The 27,270-nt window shown below is 43.4% G+C and overlaps 1 protein-coding gene across 1 annotated transcript in view; it reads left to right on the top strand.

Annotated features, from left to right (window-relative positions):
- The window catches only part of cacna2d2a (calcium channel, voltage-dependent, alpha 2/delta subunit 2a), a 697,573-nt gene that overhangs the window by 475,181 nt on the left and 195,122 nt on the right, over window positions 1-27,270 (top strand). The window lies entirely within an intron of this gene.

Raw genomic sequence — 27,270 nt, 5'->3', positions numbered from 1 at the left:
CGGTTGCGTCAAGTGGACAAACACAGTCAGTGCGTTTACATGCACATCCAAATCGAGCTACTGTCGGTAATCGAGCTAAGGGTCCCAGCAGGGGTGCCAGAGAAATCCAATCCTACATGCACACAAGGAAATCGAGCTATTGTGTGAGGTACATTGTGCACCCGAGCCACAGGTGGCGCTACACGCCCCATCGTGTTGGTACACTTCCGGTTGTCGTCATGAAGAGCTATTCAAGAGTATAAACAAAGTTATCAGTTCCGTGTTCACAAGAAGAACGACGACGAGGACAGCAACATCGAGATATATTATATATATATATATATATATATATATATATATATATATATATATATATATATTCAACTCCTTAAGCTGAATGAGCATGAACTCTATCTCCTCATTGCTCCAGAAGTGCACGTTTCTACTACTGTTGTCATGCCGACCGAGGCTGTTGTGTTTCCCGCTTGTGGTCTCGTCACTCGTCACTTCCGGAAGGGGCAGTGCTGAAGTAAGTAGCTCGACTATGTAGCTCGATAGGGTTTACATGCACTAAGTAGCTCGGCTACAATCGCATAATCTAGGTCGCGTAGCTCGATTACGAGAAATCCAGTTCGGTTCGATTTCAGCCGAGCTAAGGTGTTTCCATGGCATTTAGAACTTTGATTTCAGTCGAGCTACGGCAGAAATTCGATTTTCTCTATATGCATGTAAACACACTGACTGTGAAATACGAGAGGCGCACACTTTGTATACAAAATCAGTACAACTATTTTTGCTCAGGCTGTTGTTCCAGCAAACCTGAGCCTGGAGTGTCAGGAAGCATTAGCATAGCACTTGTCCTGTGGCTACATAGCAAAGCAAGAAGTCGCGGAGTTTAAAATGTGCTTTACACTGACAAAGCTAGTTGACCCAGGCGGCTGAGATTGTGTCTCCCAGAGCAGGAGGGTGCGAGCAGTGTGCTAACAAGGCTTCTGTTGACAGGGTAATTAAGTTCTTGCTCAACGAGACTGTCCAGTGCGCATTCACACAGGAAAAAAAGGAATCCCCGAATACCTGGACAAAGCTGTTAACACCAGCTGAGGACAAGCAACAAAAGTTGTGTCACTATTTCGTTCCCTAGCCTGCCAAAGCCAAACAGATGATTTTGTTCAAAATGGAGTGGCACTAAAACTTCAGTATGCCTTAAACATGTGCAAAAGAATCCATTTTTAACGTTTTACGAAAAGTGGAATGATACTACACACAGCCGTTTCTAGTTATTGAAAAGACCAGGGGCTAAGTCAAGTTTTCCTGGGGCTTGTATTTTTTAGGGGAGATTGGCATAGATAGGTTGGCGAGGTTATATCTAACTTTACAAGAAATATTCTCACCCACACACATTCAAAGGTTATGACATCTTTATTACTGATTTTTGCACTGCTCTTTTTAAATGTATGTACTTAACTTCAGTTTCTGTCTCCTTATTATTAAGTTATTATCATCAACACCCATAATGTCTCAAGAAACTGAGGCATGTGTCAATTGACTCTTAAATATCATGAGTAAAATTTAAAATTGGCTTAATAAAAATATATCATTTCTCATTCACATACCTCTCCTTTAGGACCACAAAGACAAATTCTAAGCTACATTCTTTATATTACAACATTCAAAATCCCAGATGACATCCCATCTCACAAGACTATGACCTTATCAATATGTCTTCCAAGTTTCTCACACACACACACACACACACACACATACATACACGCACATAAATACCATTTTCTCCAATGCATCCAGACTCAGTTGACTGCAGCGGCTCATTTGTAGTATCTGGACAACACAAATTTATGTTGTCATTAATACTGTGTGGCAAAACAACAAAAAACTATTTTTCCCCATATTTGATTAACATGCCAAAGGCTGGCTATGGGATGGTCGGCTGGCTGGTTCTGCGTAGGCTACATGTAGCATTAAAACATATGATTAAATTATTTCAGGGCGACTACTGGTGTCTATATGAACACAAATTGTTGTTGACCTGTTAAATAAACTTAGTCAGGGCAAATAGACCACTACTGTAGATCTTCATTAAACCACTCGAACTTTTGAGCTCACCTGGCACACTAATCATACAGACCCTACGCGGTAAATTCAACATAATTAGGCTACGTGGAGCAGGTTTTGTGCATCAACATAATTCGATAGGTTACACTGTTGATACATTCTGTATAAACACCCACGGTCGATGACTTACCATCTGTTTTCATCTTGAAAAATCCAACAATATTGGATTGTCCTTCGGAGCGGGGGTATACTGGTTTCTTGCCTCTGGCCATCCGTCTGTATTTCCGTCCATCCAAAACACCCTTTTTTTCAGCAACCACAAATCATAGCCACTTGTTATTTGGTACCAAACTTCAGCTTGGGGTTCTATACTGTGTATACAGTTTTCAGGTCTGTCATACATCAACTTCCTGTTTACCGACTGAATGTATTTACAAAACATATAGGGTGGATTTACAAAATTTTCATAAGTTTCTCAGCAGGGCGGCACGGTGGTGTAGTGGTTAGCGCTGTCGCCTCACAGCAAGAAGGTCCGGGTTCGAGCCCCGTGGCCGGCGAGGGCCTTTCTGTGTGGAGTTTGCATGTTCTCCCCGTGTCCGCGTGGGTTTCCTCTGGGTGCTCCGGTTTCCCCCACAGTCCAAAGACATGCAGGTTAGGTTAACTGGTGACTCTAAATTGAGCGTAGGTGTGAATGTGAGTGTGAATGGTTGTCTGTGTCTATGTGTCAGCCCTGTGATGACCTGGCGACTTGTCCAGGGTGTACCCCGCCTTTCGCCCGTAGTCAGCTGGGATAGGCTCCAGCTTGCCTGCGACCCTGTACAACAGGATAAAGCGGCTAGAGATAATGAGATGAGATGAGATGTATTTACAAAACATATAGGGTGGATTTACAAAATTTTCATAACACGTTTCTCAGCAGGGCGGCACGGTGGTGTAGTGGTTAGCGCTGTCGTCTCACAGCAAGAAGGTCCGGGTTCGAGCCCCGTGGCTGGCGAGGGCCTTTCTATGTGGAGTTTGCATGTTCTCCCTGTGTCTGCATGGGTTTCCCCCACAGTCCAAAGACATGCAGGTTGGTTAACTGGTGACTCTAAATTGACCGTAGGTGTGAATGGTTGTCTGTGTCTATGTGTCAGCCCTGTGATGACCTGGCGACTTGTCCAGGATGTACCCCGCCTTTCGCCCGTAGTCAGCTGGGATAGGCTCCAGTTTGCCTGCGACCCTGTAGAACAGGATAAAGCGGCTGGAGATAATGAGATGAGACGTTTCTCAGCAACTACAAATCATAACTGCTTGATATTTGGTACCAAGTTTCAGCTTGGGGTTCTATACCGTGTATACCATTTTCAGGTCTATCGACTTCCTGTTTACTGACAATGTATTTACGATACATGTAGGGTGGATTTTGACACTATTTCAAGAAGCAAAATGCTGTTTCAAAATGACAGCTTGCCAGGATCCTGTTTGAAATCCCTGGCGAGAGACACTGCTTTTTACTTACTCGTTTCAGGGTTAATTATTTGTTGAAGTCAACATTCATAATAAGTGTCCTATTCCTTCGATTGCTTGCATTCTGATATAAGCAAGAGCGGGGGGATACGTAAGTGAGTAGTAGCTCACAGTTGATGTTGTTTTTTAAGTCATCTTCTGACCAGTTCTGAATGTTCTTCTTGTGTAGGCAGTTACCAACATTTTGTATGTGCACTGTGTAGCACTCAATTATGTCCCCCCTCCCCCCTCCATCTTCGGACACTGCAAGCCAAGTTCTGATCTGTTTCAGTCAGCTGTTTTTGATTAATCTCTTACTTTTTTGGAGGGTGAAAATACCCGGGGCTAGGCTCAAAATATCCAGGGCTATAGCCCTGAGTAATAGGGCCTAATGATGCCACTGATACTACATGATCCCACATGAAGATTTATATGCTTGGCTCATTTTCTGTAACAAACACAAGTTGTTGTTTTTTTTTTTAAGTTTAAATTGTGGAGTATTTGGGGTGTAGCACAATATCACAGTCTATATCTACGTATATGTAGTGCTCCAAATAGCTGTACCTGTATTCAAATTTAAAACCAAAATGAGCATGGCCTAAACTGGAAGGATTTTGATTAATTACGTATTAACACTATCCCAGTGCATCCACAACCACTGGAAATAAAAATCTAGAAATGCCAGCAATGTCAACATGATCTGTGTTCTACTAAATCTGTCTCTTACAGCTCCTCAACCTGAGCTACAGTATATCACTCAACCTCGTAACTGATCTCAGCTACAGACGAGTGCAGGACTTTTTTTTTTTAACTCGTAGCCTAATTCAAACCACCACAACCTTGTCCAGGTGTCAGGACTATGTTACCCATCAGCCCCTGCACATCACAACATCATACACACACCTGAGTCATGTTAAAATCAAACAAAACCCAAAAAATAAACTCCTTTATCCTGACAGATAATATCCATACAAGACATGTACGAGTGTTCACTTGTTTGTATTTGTACCTGTATACTGTGTACAGATTTTATTTTAAAAGAAAAACAATGTTCCTGAGCGCTGACATCTTACTTTCTATGAGTTTCAAATATTGCACTCTGAGTACAAAGCACGTGAGAGAATCTGAGATTGTGATGTCAATTAAATGCCATGTGACTTACCAAGGCTAAGACCTAGTGGATATATATCACTTATGAATTGTTGTAAACAACCCTAAAGATGCCCGAGCGTCAAGCATTTGGCTGTAACAATAAACCCGATTGTGTTTTTGTTGGTTTTTATTCACTGAGAAAAGTGATCTTTTTAAACGACAAGAATCACTTTACTATGACAGCAGTATTGCTTACTAGTATTTGTGTCAGTACTGCATATGCGTTCTCTCACCAAGTGAGATTTAAACTTCATAAAAGTGATGTCTGTTGATTTGTGGATTTTGTTGCCAATAAAAATCATATGGCTACAGAAAATTTCTGATTAGATTTTTAGAATTAGAAGCCTTTATTTGTCACATATACATTACAGCACAGTGAAATTCTTTCTCTGCTTTTAACCCATCTGAAGGAGTGAACAGAGAGAGAGAGCAAGAGAGAGAGCAGTGGCACCTGGGGATTTTTTTTTTTTTTAAATTAGAAGCTATTTGTCACGTATACATTAAAGCACAGTGAAATTCTTTCTCTGCTTTTAACTCATCTGAAACAGTGAACAGAGAGAGTGAGAGAGAGCGCAGTGGCACCTGGGGATTTTTTTTAGAATTAGAAGCCTTTATTTGTCACTGTAATGTTCCCTAAGCGTGGGTGGAGCACAGAGGACGGCAGGACAGAGATCAGGTTCACAACAAGGCTTTATTGCCACACTTTTCAGTGATCACTCTTTCACACGAACAGACACACACACAACCAGCATCTAGTTCAGGGATGAGCTCCTCTGCTCTCGCTCTCCCTCCTTAAGTAGGGCGCGGTCACTGGGAAGATACACACAAACACAGGTTAATTGATGTCAGGTGTAGTGATTCTGCCACTTACCTTCCCCGACTCCGCCCTCCTGTCACAGAACGGCGCTTGACCATGCCCCCGCTGCCACATACCCCCACCACCCGACTCAGGCTGGGCGGCCATCTGGCCTGCAGCCGACTCCCGCCCCCTTGACGGGAGAGGAAGTCTGCCACGACCATCTGCGCCCCCGGCCTGTGGACCACCTTGAAATTAAAGGGTTGGAGTGCCAGATACCAACGGGTGATCCGTGCGTTGGCATCCTTCATGCGGTGGAGCCACTGGAGGGGTGCATGGTCTGAACAGAGGGTGAAAGGGCGCCCCAGCAGGTAGTACCGGAGGGCGAGGACTGCCCACTTGATGGCCAGACACTCTTTCTCTATGGTACTGTAGCGCCCCTCATGCACCGACAGCTTCCTGCTGATGTACAGGACGGGGCGGTCCTCCCCCTCTACCTCCTGGGACAAAACGGCCCCCAGCCCTCTGTCCGACGCATCGGTCTGCAACATAAAGGGGAGAGAGAAGTCAGGGGAGTGTAAAAGCGGCCCCCCACACAGTGCAGCCTTTACCTCAGAAAAAGCCCGCTGGCATTGCTCCGTCCACTGGACCAGATCTGGTGCCCCCTTTTTAGTGAGATCAGTCAGCGGGCTGGTGACGTCCGAATAATTAGGTATAAACCTGCGATAATAGCCAGCCAGCCCCAGGAACTGTCTCACCCCCTTTTTGGTCTTGGGCCTTGGGCAGGCCGCAATTGCTGCGGTCTTGTTAATTTGGGGATGCACCTGCCCGTTGCCCAAGTGGAAGCCCAGATACCGTACTTCCACCCGCCCAATCGCACACTTCTTTGGGTTGGCTGTGAGACCCGCTCACCTCAGCGACCTAAGGACGGCCCTTAGGTGTTCGAGGTGCCTCAGCCAGTCATTGCTATAGACGATGATGTCGTCTAGGTAGGCGGCCGCATAGGTGGCATGGGGGCGGAGGACCCTGTCCATCAGCCGCTGAAACGTAGCAGGTGCCCCAAACAGCCCAAACGGAAGTGTGACGAATTGGTGTAAACCAAACGGTGTGGAAAAGGCCGTTTTCTCTCGGGATAGTGGAGTCAAGGGGATCTGCCAATATCCCTTCGTCAAATCCAGTGTCGAATAAAAGCGAGCAGTGCCGAGTCGATCGAGCAACTCATCAATACGAGGCATTGGGTACGCGTCGAATTTAGACACCGCGTTGACTTTACTATAGTCTACACAGAACCGGACCGACCCATCGGCCTTGGGTACCAAGACCACCGGGCTGCTCCAGTCACTGTGGGACTCCTCGACGATGCCCATTTCGAGTATGGTCTCAAGTTCTTCCCGAACCACCTTTTTTTTGTGTTCGGGTAGCCTGTAAGGGCGGCTACGCACTACCACCCCCGGGGGCGTCTCGATGTGGTGCTCTATGAGGTTATTGCGACCGGGCAGGGGCGAGAACACATCCGAAAACTTGGTCTGCAACTGGGCGACCTCCGTGAATTGGGTCGGGGAGAGGTGGTCTCCACAGGGGACCGGAGAGGTACGTGATGCCAATGCCCCTTTTTGAACCTCCGGTCCCAGCTCCGCCTTCTCTGGAACCACCGACACCAATGCCACGGGGACCTCCTCATTCCAGAGTTTAAGCAGATTAAGGTGGTAAATCTGTAGCGCCCCACCCCTGTCCGTTCTCCTCACCTCATAGTCGATGTCCCCAACTTGCCGTGTGACCTCAAAGGGTCCTTGCCACTTGGCGATCAATTTGGAGCTCGATGTGGGCAACAGTACGAGTACCTTATCTCCCGGTGTGAACTCCCTAAGGCGTGTACCCTTGTTGTACAGGCGGGCTTGCCGTTCTTGGGCCTGCCGCAAATTCTCCTGGGTTAGGTGGGTGAACGTGTGGAGTTTTGCGCGCAGGTCCATAACGTATTGAATTTCATTTTTACTTTGTGAAGGTCCCTCCTCCCAATTTTCCCGCAGCACATCTAGAATGCCGCGCGGCTTACGCCCATACAATAATTCGAACAGGGAGAACCCCGTGGAGGCTTGGGGGACCTCTCGCACTGAAAACAACAAGGGCTCGAGCCACTTATCCCAATTACGTGCGTCCTCACGTACGAATTTTTTAATGATATTCTTGAGGGTGTGATTGAACCGTTCCACTAAACCGTCCGTTTGTGGGTGATACACACTGGTGCGGATCGGCTTAATTCCCAATAACCCATACAGTTCGCGTAGTGTCCATGACATAAATGTGGTGCCTTGATCAGTCAGAATCTCTTTCGGGATTCCAACTCGGGAGATGACGCGGAAGAGCGCCCCCAATACTGCGTGCTGAGATATTGCGCAGGGGCACTGCTTCCGGGTATCGTGTTGCATAGTCCACCAGAACTAATATAAAGCGGTACCCTCGTGCTGACCGACGAGATCCATCCCAATTCTTTCAAACGGGGTCTCGATTAATGGTAGAGGGTGCTAAGGCGCTTTTGGAATGGCCGCTAGGTTTACTAACTGGCATTCGCGGCACGCCATACACCACCTACGAACATCGCCGCGAATCCCCGGCCAATAGAATCGGGCCATTATTCGGGCTAGTGTCTTATCCTGCCCTAAGTGTCCAGGCATGGGATTAAAGTGAGCCGCCTGGAATACCAATTCCCGGCGGCTCTTCGGAATTAAAAGTTGCGTGACTCGCTCTTTAGTTTGAGTGCCCTGCGTCACTCGGTATAACCTATCCTTCATAATCGCGAAGTAGGGGAAGGACGGGGTGGCGTTCGGCTGGAGCGTTTGACCATCGATTACTCTCACTTGGTCAAACGCATGCCGTAGAGTCTCGTCTCGCGATTGCTCTAATGGGAAATCTGCGAGGGATTCCCCAACAGAGAGAGGAGGGGCCGGAGGCTCCTCACTCTGACGCGGAGATGACGTAGACGGCTCTGTGACAGCTGCTCCCGCCAAAGCGACCCCGGGACCTCCCCCTGTTAAATGGCAGGACCCACTCTTTACTAAGTGTGTCATTAAATCCCAAAATCCCGGCCAATCAGTCCCCAAAATTAAATAGTGGGTAAGGCGAGGATTATCTGCCGCCTTCACTATAACTTTTTCCCCTCGGAAAAAAATGTGGACCGACACCAAAGGGTAGCTGTGAACGTCCACGTGCACACACAACACCTTCACCCCCTGTGCTCCCCCCAATGCCTCGTTTTGCACCAGGCTTTGGTGAATTGAGGTCTGATTACAACCTGAATCCACCAAAGCCTGATATGTATCCCCTTGAATACTCACCGGTATGCGATACGCTCCGGCCTGATCGAGGGCAGCCTCTGGCGCATCGGGGATCCGCACCACCGCGCCCACCTCCATCGCCGTGCACTGCTGTTGAAGGTGGCCCGGGTCCCCGCAGCGCCAGCAAACCGGCCCGGGCTTCCCCTCTGCACTGGTGTTCTGGGGCTCACTCACCTGGGGGGGGGGGGGGGGAGAGACAGACACAGAAGGGAGAAACGGGAGGGCACCGCGGGTGCGGCGGGCCGTCTGGGGTGGGGCCGGCCCCCGCCTCCGCGTTGGGGGAATGGGGCGAGGACGGGACACAGGAGGAGGGGGAGAGAGAGAGAGAGAAGAGGAGAAAAGAGAAGATGCCGTCTGCTGTCCTGCCGCCGGAACAGCCGCCAAATGGTCCTCCGCCAGCTCGACTGACTGATCCAGCAACGCCGGGCGGTGGCACTGGACGCACTCCGCAGTTCCTACTGGCAAGCGAGCGATGAATTGCTCCAGCACCACCTGGTCGATGATCCCCTCGGCATCGCGGTTGTCGGCCCTCAACCACTGCCAGCAGGTGTCCCGGAGCTGCTGGCCGAACGCGAACCTCCAAGTGCAAGGCGCGGAAGCGCTGGGGGTACGCCCCACGCGCTGAAGGATGGCCCAGCGGAGGTCCACGTAGGCCAGCCGGCGGTCGGCGGGTAGCTGTAGTGCGGCCAGCTGTGCCTCTCCCATTAGCAGGGGGAGGAGGTGCACCGCGCGCTGCTCCATCGGCCACCCTGAGGCCTCTGCGACTTGCTCAAAGAGCGTGATAAAAGCCTCGGGGTCATCCTGCGGACCCATCTTGGTTAAGGTGAGGGGGGATGGGCCCGCGGTGGGAGCGCTGGTGGACCCCGCCAATGCGAGGAGGTTCTGGAACGCCTCCCGATCTTCTTGCTGGGCCAGCACCAGGGCCTCGAAGCGCCGTTCTTGTTCCTTTCGGAGGGTGACTAGCGCCTGGTGCTGGCTTTGCTGGGCCGTGGCGAGGGCATGGACCAGATCGGCGAACTGGGAGGACTCCATGGGGCTGATCGGCTGCTGTGCTCCACTATGTCCCGGGTTTTGTCACCACTGTAATGTTCCCTAAGCATGGGTGGAGCACAGAGGACGGCAGGACAGAGATCAGGTTCACAACAAGGCTTTATTGCCACACTTTTCAGTGATCACTCTTTCACATGAACAGACACACACACAACCAGCGTCTAGTTCAGGGATGAGCTCCTCTGCTCTCGCTCTCCCTCCTTAAGTAGGGCGTGGTCACTGGGAAGACACACACAAACACAGGTTAATTGATGTCAGGTGTAGTGATTCTGCCACTTACCTTCCCCGACTCCACCCTCCTGTCACAGACCGGCGCTTGACCACGCCCCAGCTGCCACAGTCACATAGTATACATTACAGCACAGTGAAATTCTTTCTCTGCTTTTAACCCATCTGAAAGAGTGAACAGAGTGAGAGAGAGAGCAGTAGCGCCTGGGGATTTTTTTTTTAGATTTAGAAGCCTTTATTTGTCACATATGCATTACAGCACAGTGAAATTCTTTCTCTGCTTTTAACTCATCTGAAACAGTGAATACAGAGAGAGAGAGAGAGAGAGAGAGAGAGAGAGAGAGAGAGCAGTGGCACCTGGGGATGTTTTTTTTAGAATTAGAAGCCTTTATTTGTCACATATACATGACAGCACAGTGAAATTCTTTCTCTGCTTTTAACTCATCTGAAACAGTGAATACAGACAGAGAGAGAGAGAGAGAGAGAGAGAGAGAGAGAGAGAGAGAGCAGTGGTGCCTAGGGATTATTTTTTTAGAATTAGAAGCCTTTATTTGTCACATATACATGACAGCACAGTGAAATTCTTTCTCTGCTTTTAACCCATCTGAAACAGTGAATACAGAGAGAGAGAGAGAGAGAGAGAGAGAGAGAGAGAGAGCAGTGGCGCCTGGGGATTTTTTTTTAGAATTAGAAGCCTTTATTTGATGGCTCTGTGTTACAAAAGCAAACGAGGTACTGGTGATCCGGTTATGTCACAGGAAGCTAGTACTGTATCTGGTTTCAGTGCAAATGGCTGCATCCAGGTCAGCCTATTTTTAACAATATCATAACTTTTAAAATGGATAAATTGTTATTAAATTTTATTTTTAATTTATATGTGTGGTGGGGCACATCAGGGCACTTGCCTTGATTGGCAAACAGAGTTTATTTTTGGGTTTTGTTTGACTTTAAGGTCTTATGAGCACTGGTACTTAAGTTCCGTCTCTTTGGTAGCACTCTTTCTTGCGTTTGTCAAACATGTTCGGAGTGTTCCTCATGTTTGTTTTTGTGTTGCACCAAGTACTGCACTTACATCCGCCTCCGCCTCCACTCCCTGACACCAGACAATTGAAGATGACTGAATGGACACAGAAAGCCACATGTTCATGTTAATGCACTTTGTGGGCTTTGTACTGTATGTCCCCTGAGATTCATATCTTCATATGAAAATAAAAAAAAAACACCTTGCACAACTTTTTTGTTTGCATCCCTTGGTACACACTTCTAGTCTCAACAAGATGCCTTCTGAACTGTTCTGGCAAGCACTAAAAATAACAATAGTAACAATTAGAGTGACTCCTATTTATAGAGACAATATATGTGCATTTATTTAAAACACATTTATCTCGTCGTTCAGAATATCTTGGTCAATGAGACATCCATTGCTTCAGTGCCCAGGCAGGAAGATGGGTGATGGTGCCCAGTGTGTGATCCAGTGTGTGATGTTACACTGTGTACCTGGATGTGTGCTTGAGCAGTAATCTATATCTGAGCTTACCCTTCAAAATATTCCCTGCCCTTTCAAAGCCCCTTTTTTTACACTGTCACCTAGCAACCCATGCCCAGCTGTGCTGATTGACAGGGCTATGACAGGGTGCCAGTCAGGATGCATCGGCCCAGGTTTGTGTGATTATGGGTGTTGCTCTGTGTGTTACACTCTCCGCATGACTTCATCTGTCCCATGGGTTCAAATGATGGTTAAAGCCAACCATGTGGACATGAGGAACTATGCCAAGTTAAGGACACGTGCAAAAGAAAAAGGAGCAGTCTACTAACATATGGCATATGCAGGAGAAAACAACAGGAAATCTGGGATTCATATGTTTATCAATCAATTTTATTGTCATCTCATTCATATGAATGTGTATAGTGGAGCAAAGTATAGGACCATAGTGCAGTGAACGATACAATGAGTTTGTATACAGAGCAGCATCAATTGCAAAGAGTGTGACACGTGTAGAACCAAAACCCTAGCGAATCCTAATCCTAGATCAGCACCACTCTTCTGAAAATATTATGAAGTAACATTTGGATATTACAAATGGTTTCACAGGCACCAATAATGTTAACCTTCTGGGGTCGAGAGCTTCACCGGCGAAGCTCAGCAGCTTTAGAATGAGTAGGTCATATATTTAGATAAATATCTTCGAGTGAAAGTTCATTATGTCTACCTATTGAAACTATTCTTTAAATTCGTTTCTTAAGACAAGGATTTTTTAAGATGTTACCTTACAGTTTCGGCGATAAACTTCCGCCTTCTTCAAAACAGTCACCAGATCATCAGATTATCATGGACACTAATCAATACGAAAAACAAATGAATGAAATGCTCACGGACCCAAACACATATGAAATACTCAAAAAAGACCCGACGGAGGAAAAGAAAAAAAGACTAAAACTATTACTCAAACCGTTAATGGACAACAATAAAATCGATAAACAAACATACAACCACCTCATCCCCACAGCAGACATCACCCCCCGGATATACGGCACACCGAAAATTCATAAACCCGGAGCACCACTAAGACCTATAGTAGACAGTATAGGATCAGTTACTTACAACCTTTCCAAGACACTGGCAGACATAATTAAACCACTCCTCGGACTCACGGAATACCACTGCAAAAACTCAAAACAACTGGCGAAAGAACTAAAGGAAATCAAGATAAAAAAGGATGAAATTTCCGTATCACATGACGTCATATCCCTCTTTACAAAAACACCGGTCACAAACGCTCTCAACATAGTAGAAAACCGGTTAAAAGCAGACAGAACCCTGAAAAAACGTACAAAACTTACAGCACAGGACATAACAAAACTATTACATTTCATTTCCACTTCCACATATTTCCAATTCAGAGGCACAATTTACAGACAAAAAGAGGGATTTGCAATGGGGGACCCGCTATCTGCCACTCTATGCAACTTTTTTATGGAGGATCTGGAAACCCGAGCCATAGAAACAGCACCGGATGACTGCAAACCTATCTTCTGGAAAAGATACGTTGATGACATTCTTGAAATAACCAAAACAGGTCACACACAACAATTCACGGATCATCTAAACTCCATAGACAAGACAGGCAACATCAAATTCACACACGAAGAGGAAACGGACAAGACAATAGCTTTTCTGGACTTAAAAATACACCACACAGAAGAAGGGAACATTAAAATCACAACATACAGAAAACCTACACACACCGACCAATATCTACTCTGGACATCTGAACATCCCATCGCACACAAAATGTCAGTAATCAGAACACTATACGACCGAGCACAGAGCATCACGGAGGAGAAAGACAGACAGGAGGAGGAACAACACATCCAACAGGCATTAAAAAACTGCCAATATCCACTGTGGGCAATTCGAAAAGGGAAATTACAGACACTAACAAAGGAAAAAAACAAACAAACAAGGAAAAACACCGAAAAAACAAACCGAGGCTTTGTCACACTACCATACATAAAAGGAGTTACAGAACACATCCAATGATCCATGAAGAAATACCACATCAACACCCCGGTCAAACCATACAAAAACCTCCGACAGCTGCTAGTTCACCCCAAAGATAAAATACAACTGGACAATAAATGCAACGTCATATATGAAATCCCTTGCCGTTCATGTAATAAAGTTTATATTGGCGAAACGGGCAGATGCTTCCATACTCACAAAAAAGAACACCAAATAGAATGTGAAAAAGAAACAACAAAAAGACTCACAAGATCCGAAAAAGAAAAAGCACACCAAGAAAACTTAAAATCAGCCATTTCAGACCACTGTAAACGGCAAAATCATATAATGAATTGGGAAGAGGCCAGAGTCATTCGCGCTGAAGAAAAGAGATTCCAGCGTTGGATTTTAGAGGCAGTGGAGATACGAAAGTGTGCGCAGAGAACGATGAACCGGGATGAGGGAGCGTATGCGCTGTCGCACACCTGGAGCGCCGTCCTGGAGGAGCGACCTGACAGCAGGAGGCGTGAACTACCTGTCAAATTGGGCGGGACATTCACGCCTCCTTAGAGTAACATCAGCTGATAAGGCACGTCACCACTCGACATCTGGTGACTGTTTTGAAGAAGGCGGAAGTTTATCGCCGAAACTGTCAAGGTAACATCTTAAAAAATCCTTGTCTTAAGAAACGAGTTTAAAGAATAAATATCTTCGAGGTTTTTGTTTTTATCATACAAGCATGCTAAACATATTGACAGAAAGTTTATACTTTACGCTTTCCTATGTGCCCACTGACAAATAATATTATAATTTTTAAATTACCTAAATTAGAGGAAACATAGAACTTGTCACCTTACTCAGTCACACCGGAGTCGGAGCACTGAGCACCCACTTAGACGTTCATAAAAGACTATTCACATGGTAACGGCATGGTAATCACTTTCACTTTTTTGGTTTTGATTGGTTTCTCTTTCGCAGTGGGAACGCCCACCGTAAACGGGATAAAATCTGTCAGCCACAGTTTAGGCTACCTGTTTGGAGGTAAAACTTGTAACATTTGGCACACGGATTTGATACTCAGCAGGCGCTTTGTATGATTCAGGACAGCGATGCAATTCATGAATCAATTCATGATTCAGGACAGCGATTCAATTCAATCTTGAGAACTGCGACACTGATGATGAGCGGTGCTTTTTTTTTTTTACTTCGACTCGATCCAGCCGAAGATAAACGAGTAAGTGTAAATATTTCTGCTCTTTATTATGAGCAGATTGGATGATATGCGTGCACTGTAGTGCATACACAGGAAAAATGACTGAGCAATTTTTCCAGAGTTAAAAGTATTTTCCTCAAAAATAGTTATTTTTGCTCTATTTTGAGTTTTGAGAGTAAAATTTGGAGTTGGAGTGGGAGCAAAATTACAGAGTAATTGTGTAACAGAGTATCAGAGTTGGTTGTGGCTCTGAACTGAGTAAAATAGTACAAGAGTTAATTTCAAGACACACTGAATAGAGTCAAATACCAAAATAAAGTCAAATACCAGGTAAATATAGCAGTTTTAGAACTGTGTTGGAATGTGTGAAAAAACCTGACCTTACCCATTGTGACAAACTGTTTTGATCACTTGACCTGATGGGATTAAGAGATGGCAGTGGGAGGGTTTTTCACTCTTCTCATTGAATGGAATGGAAATTTTTACCCTTCTCATTGAATACCCCTCCCACTGCCAACCCTTTATCCCAAAACAGTAGGACATATTTTTAATGGCCAGTTAATTGTCCAAATCAATGGAGCAGATTAAAGTTTTTTGTGCTTGATACATTCCTAAGACTGAACAGAATCACCTTAAGTGATTAAAACAGTTCGACACAATGGGTAAGGTCTTTTTTTTCACACATTCCAACACAGTTCTAAAACTGCTTTTTACAACATCTTCATTTATCTGTCATTTTTTAAAAGTACAATCATGTCATACATACTACATACATATTATTGTAGCTGAACTTGTGCTGAACACAAAAAAAGTCATATAACTTTGAAAATACTGCTTAGATTTGTTGGAATTGACAACAAACTCGGAGTATGCCAAAATCATTAGTGCCAGAAAATACCCTCAGACCCCAGACGGTTAAAGTGCATATTCTGGACCAATTTCGGGTTTTTTATATGAAAGTATGTCCCTTTACACACTCATCCAGAAGGGTAATTTTGCACAAGGCCATCTGTCTACAGCAGAAAAAAATAAAATAACAAAACGCGTCTGGAAAAATCCCAAGAGAGTCTGGAGCCAGATTCGTGACGTCACCTGCGGAAGTGCCAGCAGGCTGCGAGAGCTTTGCACGGTTTCAGTGCACAGTCTGTGTAGACCAAGCGCTCCCATTTCTCTCTCATTGTCCGGTCTTTTGGAAAACGATGAGTGCTAATCCCATCAAGATTGGTGTTGCTACACCCTCCTACGATACATCTGTTAACCATTTTAATAATTACGTGATAACGTTGAAGAAATTTGCAGAAAACCACCAGGTCGTTTTCTCATAAACAAACCAGCGCTGACGTAGGATTCAGAAGGAGGCGTCCCGCACGTGACATCATGAAAATTAATGTTTCCTGGAAAATCCAAATGCCAAGTTTTTTCAGAGGCGGACCAATTTGCCTCAAATGGCTTGATTTCAACTGAATTTTTCTGGTATTGCACAAGGTAAAAAAATTGCACAAAATGCAAAATGTGACAGATATTTGACCAAAGTTTAATATAAAATAGGAGAATTACATTGATCTGCTCCTGAATTTACCCGTGAAATGCACTTTAAGCTATAAACTGGTCTTAAGAGGAAATGATCATAGATCAGCACTCTCAATGCAATAAACAAAGTATAAGTAAAGCCCATTAGATCTTAAGTTTATCCGCATACATACATTTCCACAAATTATACAAATTTACAGGTTTGACTCGAATAGATGCATCCGAGACAGGGTTTTTCAAAAGCATAGATGACAAGATGACAAGCTTTGAAATGACTGTCATCTAAGTTGAGTATATTATTTCCAATATATTGCTGCATGAATAGCTCTAGTAATAATGATCACACTGCAAATCTGGTTTAACTTAACAATATGGCTTGTAACCTCATTAATCAGATGCTGAGAAAATAGTATTTGATCCAGCACATCTTATTATTTTATTTCATAATGTATTTTATATCATGCACTGGCAGTTAATGGCACACACAAATTAATGTAGCCATGAGATACTAAATCGAGGTCATGAAATTGAAATGTGTGCATGGGATGTAGGCTATTTTATCATGCCTTTAATTCATTATTTTGAGTTTTTATATGGCACGAGCTACTTCAGGTACAATCGTGCGCTCTGATTGGTTGCTTGGTGGGCAGAATTCTCCCGTAATGCCCATGGGAGATTACAGACTTTCTTTCCAAGGCGCTGGCTTTCAATGTTGAAAAAAATCAAACAAAATGACAAAAAAGATTAATTGGAACTCAAAATGGAATAAAAAATGGCCGAAACACAAAAGACAAACAAGAGTCACAGAGTTATTTAAGAAATGAGCAACGAAGAGCATTCAGAAAGTGAATGTTATTACCCCGAAGAGGCTGCACAGGGAAGTGAACAAGAAAGTCATGACAAAGACTACAACTTTGTTGGCAATGAAAATGGTGCTGGTGAAGACAAAAGATAAAAAAATATATTTTTATCTTTCTCAGAATATTTTCATGTATTACTCAAGTAGAGAAATAAATTCAGTTTTGAAACTGCTCGCCATTTATTCTGCATGCGTGACTCAACTACGTTACAAATATGATGTAACTGAAAGCAGCATCACACCTAATTATAATGACCATCTATTTTAATCAAATAAAAAAAGCCATATAATAAACTCTTTATTAACCTTGCTTGCTCAGTCTTTATGGGAAAATATCAGACCTCTGTCTTTTTGTCCTGTCAAGCCCTTGGTCTCATGTTTTCCCATAAAGACCTCGTGCTCAGTTAATAAGTAGTTATTATGGAATGCATAAAATAATGCCAGTGTTTTTGTTAATTCAGTGTGCTCTCCTATGAGCAGGCATATCAGGTGAAAATTCAATCCAAATTGCTTGAAACTACTCTCACTGAATTCAGAATTGAATGCAGAACAACATGCGTTTTACAGAATTAAAATGTTTGTCCATTCTTGAGATATTATAAATCAAAAATTTTAAAAACAGCTTAATTTTTAGAAAGCTGCAGTAATATTCTGTATGAGGATCACATGGTCCAAAATGGGCCTCATTAACGAATTAGATCAGATGTTTTCTCTTAATAACTTTTCTGTTTTTCAAGATATTTACATGGAAACTGATACAAAGTTTGAAAAATTAGTAAAAAAAATATGCAAATTAGTATCTAATTAGTATTGATTATGCTAATTAGGTTAACATGTTAAATCTGTACACTCAATTAAAAAGTGATAAAAGATTATTTCTGATCCCTTCTTTGTGCTCTGCAGACCTTTGTATTTCTCAAAAGTAGGGCCTTACTAGTGTTTATATTAAAGAATATAAATGATAATATTCACAGCTTTCAAGGCGAACCTCGAAAAAATTTCGTGATGCACATCCAATAAACAATTCCAATTAATTGAATTGAAACTGATAGTTGCGTTTCTGACTTCGTTTTTTTTTTAAATCTCATTCTGACCACTAAGATCTCAATAGTTTTCATCAAAACAACTACAGTTATATTCTAACATAGTCATTTATTTACATGAATCAGTTTGATTTGTAAAAAAAAAAAGTAAGCAAAGCTATGAAAACTCACTTCAAAGTCTCCCGTGAATCATAACATCAAAACTAGCAGGCGGAAAATTTTGCTGAGTACTTCATCAGAAACACTGAGAGTGAGAGAACATCCCTGTAAAAGTTATCTGATTGATATTCACGAGTAATTTAGTCAGAAACCGATCAGAAGAGAGAGAGAGAGAGAGAGTCTGACCGCTTTCCTGTGACTTAAAAAGCGCCGGCAGTTTCCCGACGTCAAGCGAGCAGAGAGTGGACTCTGTTGTACCAACTTCAACCAGCTGTTACTCCCAAAGTACTGAACAGATCTTAATGAGATACATTTCTTTGGAAAGCAGAGATTATGCGCTTTTTAATGACAGTATTCATGATGGAAAAATATTCAAGAGTTAAGCAGTGACAGATTTGGAATCTTTGATGAGCGTCTGCATGCACAGTTTTCAGAGCATGGCCAGCGAGCGTCTGATATGGCTAGTATAAAGAAAATGGACAATTTATTAATAAATAGTGTCTTTTTTAATTTAATATTGGCCTCAAATGGTATTCCATAATTTTTGGAGTGTATTTACAGCCTAAAACATACATTTTAGCATGACATATTGTGATTACTCAAACTGTCAGACCATGGTACTGGACCTAATACTGCTGTTCCCTCGAGTTGACATTGCACAAGAAAAATGGGCTGAAATACAAGGCAAAGTTGGCTAAAACACGCCTCTGCTTTAGGCTAACTCCACCCTGCACATGCAGCTCTTGCACTACTCTTAGAATAGTGATGAAGTCCGTGGTTACAGAGTATACTAAGCTTGTATGTGTATATAGAGAGTAAACAAGCTATAGGATAAAATACAGTAAAAAAAAAAAATGCGAAAGCGTTTTGAGCTGCTGATACCCTGTTTCAGTGTTTGGTCTTCTCTGAAGTAACTTTGAAACCTTAATAATTATTTCAATGTATTTAATTTCAGACTTTGCTCTAATCCAAAAGACTTACTTAAAGGCAGACTGTGCTGTTTTAGATGAGAGGGTAATGTAATTTGCAAAATAATGAATTCAGGTTATAATGTTAGGCTCTGCTTAGTTACACTCGGAGTGAGACGAGGCAGTTCTCTGAAGTCAAAAGCCTTCCATAAGGTCAGTGCTGTAAGAAATGCAGAAAAATGATTAGTTAAGGCACCACATGTGAATTATATGTCCCTATAATGTCATACAATTTGATGGATGGATGGATATATAGATAAACAGGCAGATGGATAGATAATGATGAAAGGTAAGCAGGGTTAAAATTTTGATCAGTTTGGTTCGAATTTTGGTTTTGAAATCGGAATTTTGGCCATATTGTGCTTGTTTTGTTAGTGTATTCTTTGATGCGGCGGTTGAACAAATGTAAAAGAATCTATGACCAATCTATGATCTATGTTCACACATGGCATTAACATCCATCTTGAATGATCTAATCACAAGCGGACAGCTGAAAAGCATAGCCGTTTACACGTGGAATTATGAATGCGTCTCCAGTGACCACTTGGGATTTCATACATCGTTTTTACAGGAGGAAGAGTCATGCACGTTTATTCCTCCTGTCCTCCTGTGCATTTATTTTCAGGCAGAATTGCCTCACAAACCCAATTTTATGGACATGTATGAGCCGTTTGAGGGGGCACTGATCTTGTGGTGACCAGCAGCTGGTGTTTCTCATGAGTGATTTGATGTTGTTCTTGATGTTGTCCCTTGCTGCAAAACAGATTTACCCTTGTGGAACAATAACGGTAACCTTGAATCTTGTTTCTAATGTTTTTTGCATGGTCTGCTAACAAAACTAAAAAATGAAGCTATGAAAACCAGTTACAGCACTGCCCTTGTTCATTGACGTTTGTCCTTTGGGGTCGAAGATGACCATGACTTCAATTTGGTGGGTGGTGGTTGTGGGTCCGGAGGTGACTGATGAGGCCAATCCGGGCTTTAAAGGTACCACATGGGCATGCGTGGGTAGGTGCTGTAGTGGGGGGTCGCAATAATTTGAGCCTTCCGCACAATTCATTTCTTCTGGACCTCAGCGATGCATTTCATTTCTGCTGCATGTGAGTCACTGGTGAGCTTTGCTTACTATGCTGGGCGATCCTGAGCAAGCAACTCCCAGGAGTTGAGATTGATTTCTACGGTTTTGAGGGACACTTTGAGATTGTCCTTAAAGCGTCTCTTCTGCCCCCCAGATGAGCACTTGCCTTAGCACAGCTCTCCATGCAACAACTGTTTGGGCAGTCGACTGTCTGGCATCTTGACAACATGACCAGTCCATCTACAGTAGCTTGGGCTTTCTGCTAATGCTGGGAAGTCCAGCCCATTTTAGGACCTCTGTGTCTGGGATTTTGTCCTGCCACTTGATGTGAAAGAGTTTGCAGAGGCAGGTCAAGTGGAAGTGATTGAGCTGCTTTGCATGTCTGCTGTAGACAGTCCAGATCTCACAGGCATAAAGTAGGGTGGTAGGTATCACAGAATGGTAGACCTTCAGCTTAGTGGGAAGGCTGAGCCCTTTCCATTCCCAGACATTTTCACGAAGTCTCCCGAAAGCGGCGCTGGCCTTTGCAATCCTGTTGTTCACCTCACCATCTATGTTCACTGCTCAGGAAAGGGTGCTGTCCAAGTAAACGAATTTGTCGACTGCCTTAATGTACTGCCCAGTCACTGTAATATGTGGTTATTGGTAGGGTCTTCCAGGCGCGGGCTGGTACATTAACTCAGTCTTTTGGGTGCTGATGGTGAGACCGAAGTTGTCGCAGGCTTGTGAAAAACAAGCCCATTTTGTGCTGCATCTTCTGTTCTGTACAGGTGTTGAGGGCACAGTCATCAGCGAACAGAAAGTCTCAGATGCCAGTCTCCTTGACCTTGGCGATGGCCTGCAGGCGCCTGAGGTTGAACAGACCACCGTCAGTCCTGTATCTGAGGCATATCCCATCCTGACGATCTTGGACCTTGTTCATTAGCCTGTCAGTGAAGAACTGTACCGTTCAGCATGATTTCTAAGCAGTCTCACAATGATTACGTATTTTCCAGCCAGGGAAAAGATGCAGTCTTCTGGGCAGTCCTTCGTTGCTCTCCGAGATGCATCGAGACACTTTTGCATTCAGACGGCCATCAAAAAGTTCTCAACCTCACCTAGAAAACGTCACAGGGGAAAGATTGTTCCTGTATTATTTTTCTATGTAGTCTCCTTTAACTCCAATGCACTTGATCCACTGATGTTCAAGCTTCGCTGTCCCTTCACAGAAGAGAAGGTCACATCTTGAGCCTCCAGACCCTCCTCAACAGCATGGATAACTTTATCATAACTCTGAAAATGGCAACCACGCAAGTGGAATTTCAGTTTGGGGAACAGTTAGAAGTCGGGCAGTGCCAGGTTGGATGAAGGTGCATGGGGCAACAGTTCAAAGCCATATTTGGCTGCTTCTGCCACTGCCACCTGTGCCGTGTGGATGGGCACATTGTCCTGGAGCAACAGCACGCCAGCTCGAAGCGTTCGTCTCCTTTTTTCTTTGATTGCCTCTTTCATTTGAGTTTTTCATTTGAGGACAGTGATATAAGGCTTTATAGTATACAGTTACGGTATGCCCTAAAATAGGAGCTATGCTCCTTGTTTCTGGGTCAGGCCGAGAACTTCTTGAAGTACCCTTATATGCATCCCAAACCATCTCCAGATGTGGTTTGAGTGATCAGGTCTTCACGACAATTCATCTTTAGACCTCGTTCACACCTGGACTTAGCGCTGTTCATTTACAATAGGATCACCTAGGATGCATGTAATATGTCACAGTAATACTGTATGTTTCACTTGTAATATTTCAGTCAACCTTGTGAATAAATGACAGTAGGTTGAGGATTGACTTGGGTGTGTTGTATTCAGTCATTAAGGTGTTCATTCATTCTCCAGTGTCTTTCCTGGAGTCATAGCCAGATGTACAGTACTGTGCAAAAGTCTTAGGAACATGTAAAGAAATGCTATAGACCAAAAATGGCTTAAAAATAATGAAATAAACTGTTTCAACATTTAAAAAAAATATTATAAACAGCAATGAGCCATAATAAATGAAACAAAGTCAATATTTGGTGTGAGACGACCCTTTGCTTTAAAAAAAAAAAGTCTCAGGTACAGTGAGTGCAGTTTTATAAGGAAATGAGCTGTAGGTTTTACTGAGCATCTTACAGAACCAGCCACAGTTCTTCTGGACACTTTAACTGTCACACTCGCTTCTTCATTTTGCACCAAAACCCAGCAGCCTTCATTATGTTTTCTTTTTTAATCTGAAAAGTGCTCTCTTATGTAATATGCTGCTCAGATACAGTGGGGCAAAAAAGTATTTAGTCAGACACCAATTGTGCAAGTTCTTCCACGTAAAAAGATGAGAGAGGCCTGTAATTTTCATCATAGGTACACCTCAACTATGAGAGACAGAATGGGGGGAAGAATCCAGGAAATCACATTGTAGGATTTTTAATGAATTAATTCGTAAATTCCTCGGTAAAATAAGTATTTGGTCACCTACAAACAAGCAAGATTTCTGGCTCTCACAGACCTGTAACAACTTCTTTAAGAGGCTCCTCCGTCCTCCACTCATTACCTGTATTAATGGCACCTGTTTGAACTCGTTATCAGTATAAAAGACACCTGTCCACAACCTCAAACAGTCACACTCCAAACTCCACTATGGCCAAGACCAAAGAGCTGTCAAAGGACACCAGAAATAAAATTGTAGACCTGCACCAGGCTGGGAAGACTGAATCTGCAATAGGTAAGCAGCTTGGTGTGAAGAAATCAACTGTGGGAGCAATTATTAGAAAATGGAAGACATACAAGACCACTGATAATCTCCCTCAATCTGGGGCTCCATGCAAGATCTCACCCCGTGGGGTCAAAATGATCACAAGAACGGTGAGCAAAAATCCCAGAACCACACGGGGGGACCTAGTGAATGACCTGCAGAGAGCTGGGACCAAAGTAACAAAGGCTACCATCAGTAACACACTACGCCGCCAGGGACTCAAATTGCACAGTGCCAGACGTGTCCCCCTGCTTAAGCCAGTACATGTCCAGGCCCGTCTGAAGTTTGCTAGAGAGCATTTGAATGATCCAGAAGAGGATTGGGAGAATGTCATATGGTCATATGAAACCAAAATAGAACTTTTTGGTAAAAACTCAACTTGTGTTTGGAGGAGAAAGAATGCTGAGTTGCATCCAAAGAACACCATACCTACTGTGAAGCATGGGGGTGGAAACATCATGCTTTGGGGCTGTTTTTCTGCAAAGGGACCAGGACGACTGATCTGTGTAAAGGAAAGAATGAATGGGGCCATGTATCGTGAGATTTTGAGTGAAAACCTCCTTCCATCAGCAAGGGCATTGAAGATGAAATGTGGCTGGGTCTTTCAGCATGACAATGATCCCAAACACACCGCCCGGGCAACGAAGGAGTGGCTTCATAAGAAGCATTTCAAGGTCCTGGAGTGGCCTAGCCAGTCTCCAGATCTCAACCCCATAGAAAATCTTTGGAGGGAGTTGAAAGTCCGTGTTGCCCAGTGACAGCCCCAAAACATCACTGCTCTAGAGGAGATCTGCATGGAGGAATGGGCCAAAATACCAGCAACAGTGTGTGAAAACCTTGTGAAGACTTACAGAAAACGTTTGACCTCTGTCATTGCCAACAAAGGGTATATAACAAAGTATTGAGATGAACTTTTGTTATTGACCAAATACTTATTTTCCACCATAATTTGCAAATAAATTCTTTAAAAATCAGACAATGTGATTTCCTGGATTCTTTCCCCCCATTCTGTCTCTCATTGTTGAAGTGTACCTATGATGAAAATTACAGGCCTCTCTCATCTTTTTAAGTGGGAGAACTTGCACAATTGGTGACTGACTAAATACTTTTTTGCCCCACTGTATATACAAATTTTTCCTGTAACATTTAATTTTGTGCTGGAAAACGAACGTTTGGACTCTAAAATATTTTTGTACTGACTCGATAATGTAGAAGTCATAAAATAGAAATCTATAACAAAGTTTGTGTGAAAAAAAATATAATGCCTAAGACTTTTGTACAGTACTGCATCACTGCACTATACAGTGCTGAGCGTAAATGAGTACACCCCCTTTGAAAAGTAACATTTTAAACAATATCTCAATGAACACGAACAATTTCCAAAATGTTGAAAAGACAAAGTTTAATATAACATCTGTTTAACTTATAACGTGAAAGTAAGGTTAATAATATAACTTAGATTACACATTTTTCAGTTTTACTCAAATTAGGGTGGTGCAAAAATGAGTACACCCCACAACAAAAACTACTACATCTAGTACTTTGTATGGCCTCCATGATTTTTAATGACAGCACCAAGTCTTCTAGGCATGGAATGAACAAGTTGGCGACATTTTGCAACATCAATCTTTTTCCATTCTTCAACAATGACCTCGTTTAGTGACCGGATGCTGGATGGAGAGTGATGCTCAACTTGTCTCCTCAGAATTCCCCACAGGTGTTCGATTGGGTTCAGATCAGGAGACATGCTTGGCCACTGAATCACTTTCACCCTGTTCTTCTTCAGAAATCTAACAGTGGCCTTAGATATGTGTTTAGTCATGTTGGAAAAGTGCACGACGACCAAGGGCACGGAGTGATGGTAGCATCTTCTCTTTCAGTATAGAGCAATACATCTGTGAATTCATGATGCCATCAATGAAATGCAGCTCCCCGACACCAGCAGCACTCATGCAGCCCCGCATAAGGACACTGCCACCACCATGTTTCACTGTAGGCACCATGCATTTTTTTTTGCATTCCTCACCTTTGTGATGCCATACAGTTTTGAAGCCATCAGTTCCAAAAACATTTATCTTGGTCTCATCACTCCAGAGTATAGAGTCCCAGTAGTCTTCATCTTTGTCAGCATGGGCCCTGGCAAACTCTAGGCGGGCTTTTTTGTGCCTGGGCTTTAGGAGAGGCTTCTTTCGTGGACGGCATCCATGCATGCCATTCCTCTGCAGTGTACGCCATATTGTGTCACGGGAAATAGTCACCCCAGTTTGGCTTTCTACTTCTTTATATAACTGCAGTGAACTTGCATGCCAATTTTCTTCAACCCTTTTCATCAGAAGACGCTCCTGTCGAGGTGTTAAGTTCCGTGGACGACCTGGACGTCTCTGTGAGATGGTTGCAGTTCCATCTTTCTTAAATTTTTGTACCACTTTTGCTACAGTATTCTGACTGATAAGTAAAGCTTTGCTGATCTTCTTGTAGCCTTCACCTTTGTGGTGTAAAGAAATTATTTTCTTTGAGGAATTCTGAAGAGACAAGTTGAGCATCACTCTCCATCCAGCATCCAGTCACTAAAAGAGGTCACTGTTGAAGAATTGAAAAAGATTGATGTTGCAAAATGTCGCCAACTTGTTCATTCCATGCCTAGAAGACTTGGTGCTGTCATTAAAAATCATGGAGGCCATACGAAGTACTAGATGTAGTAGTTTTTGTTGTGGGGTGCAGCACCCTAATTTGAGTAAAACTGAAAAATGTGTAATCTAAGTTATATTATTAACCGTACTTTTTCCTGTTATAAGTTAAACAGATGCTATATTAAACTTTGTCTTTTCAACATTTTGGAAATTGTTTGTGTTCATTGAGATATTGTTTAAAATGCTACTTTTCAGAGCGGGTCTACTCATTTACGCTGAGCACTGTATATCACTATATGGCCAAAAGTTTGTGGACTTTGACCCATCTGTGGTTCTTTCCCAAACTTTTGGAAGCACACAGTTCTCTAAAGTGTGTTTGTGTACTGTAGTATTACAGTTTCTCTTCACTGGAACTAAGGAGTCCAAACCTGCTCCCGCATGACAATGCCCCTGTGCACAAAGCAAGATCTGTAAAGACATGGCTTACCAAGGTCGATGTGGAAAAACTTAAGTAACCTCCACAGTCCTGACCTCAACGCCACTGAACTCCTTTGTGTTGGATGAACTAGAATACCGACTACACCCCAGATCTCCTCATCCAACCTCAGTGCCTGAACTCAGTGATTCTCTTGTGGCTGAATGAACACAAATTCCCACAGCCATGCTCCAAAATCCAGTGGAAAGCTTTCCCAGAAGAATGACGCAAAATGTTTTTGTACTGACTCGATAATGTAGAAGTCTTAAAATAGAAATCTATAACAAAGTTTGTATGGAAAAAAATAGTGTGCCAAAGACTTTTGCACAGTACTACGGCTTCCTAAAACAAGTGGGAATTCTGGCTGGTTAAGTCAAATTAGTTCAGAGTGAGTTATGAGTTAGCACATGTTTTTTGGCACATGCATTTCCTGTTCTTCGTCTCTTGGGAGATGGAGGAGATGGAAACAAACCGATTAGCCGGCAATAACACACCACCTTTCCCTCCTCTGATTTCATTCATAACTCTGACTGGGAAAATTAATGGACCAGTCAACAGGCGTAATTGTCTCCAGTTGCTCTCACGTTAATTATTAACATGTTTCCATTATAACCTGTGTCGTTGCTGGTTAGTGAAAGAGGGCAGAAGGGAGTGTGTGTGTGTGTGTGTGTGTGTGGGGGGGGGGGGGGGGGGGGGGGTCCTTAAGACAGCAGAGGATTTAGCAGTGAAAAAATTTAGTGATATAGAGAGAGGGGGGATTTGAAGGAGAAATATAGAATCAGAGGCAATTTCTTCTAGCCATGTGTTACAGAGATGCTGTTTGAGCAGTTCGACCCAGTCAAGCGACCCAACAGCAGATATTGATTTTTTTGAGAAAAGTCAATCTAGCTCCTCAATAAATATTATGGCAGCTGTGCAAACCCACCCAGAGCCATGGCTTCAAAATGTCATAGTCAGAAACAA

The sequence above is a fragment of the Neoarius graeffei genome, chromosome 4 (assembly GCF_027579695.1).
Source record: "Neoarius graeffei isolate fNeoGra1 chromosome 4, fNeoGra1.pri, whole genome shotgun sequence".
Lineage (NCBI taxonomy): Eukaryota > Metazoa > Chordata > Actinopteri > Siluriformes > Ariidae > Neoarius > Neoarius graeffei.
Note: the sequence above shows the minus strand (reverse complement) of the source record. Positions and strands in the feature narration are given on the sequence as shown.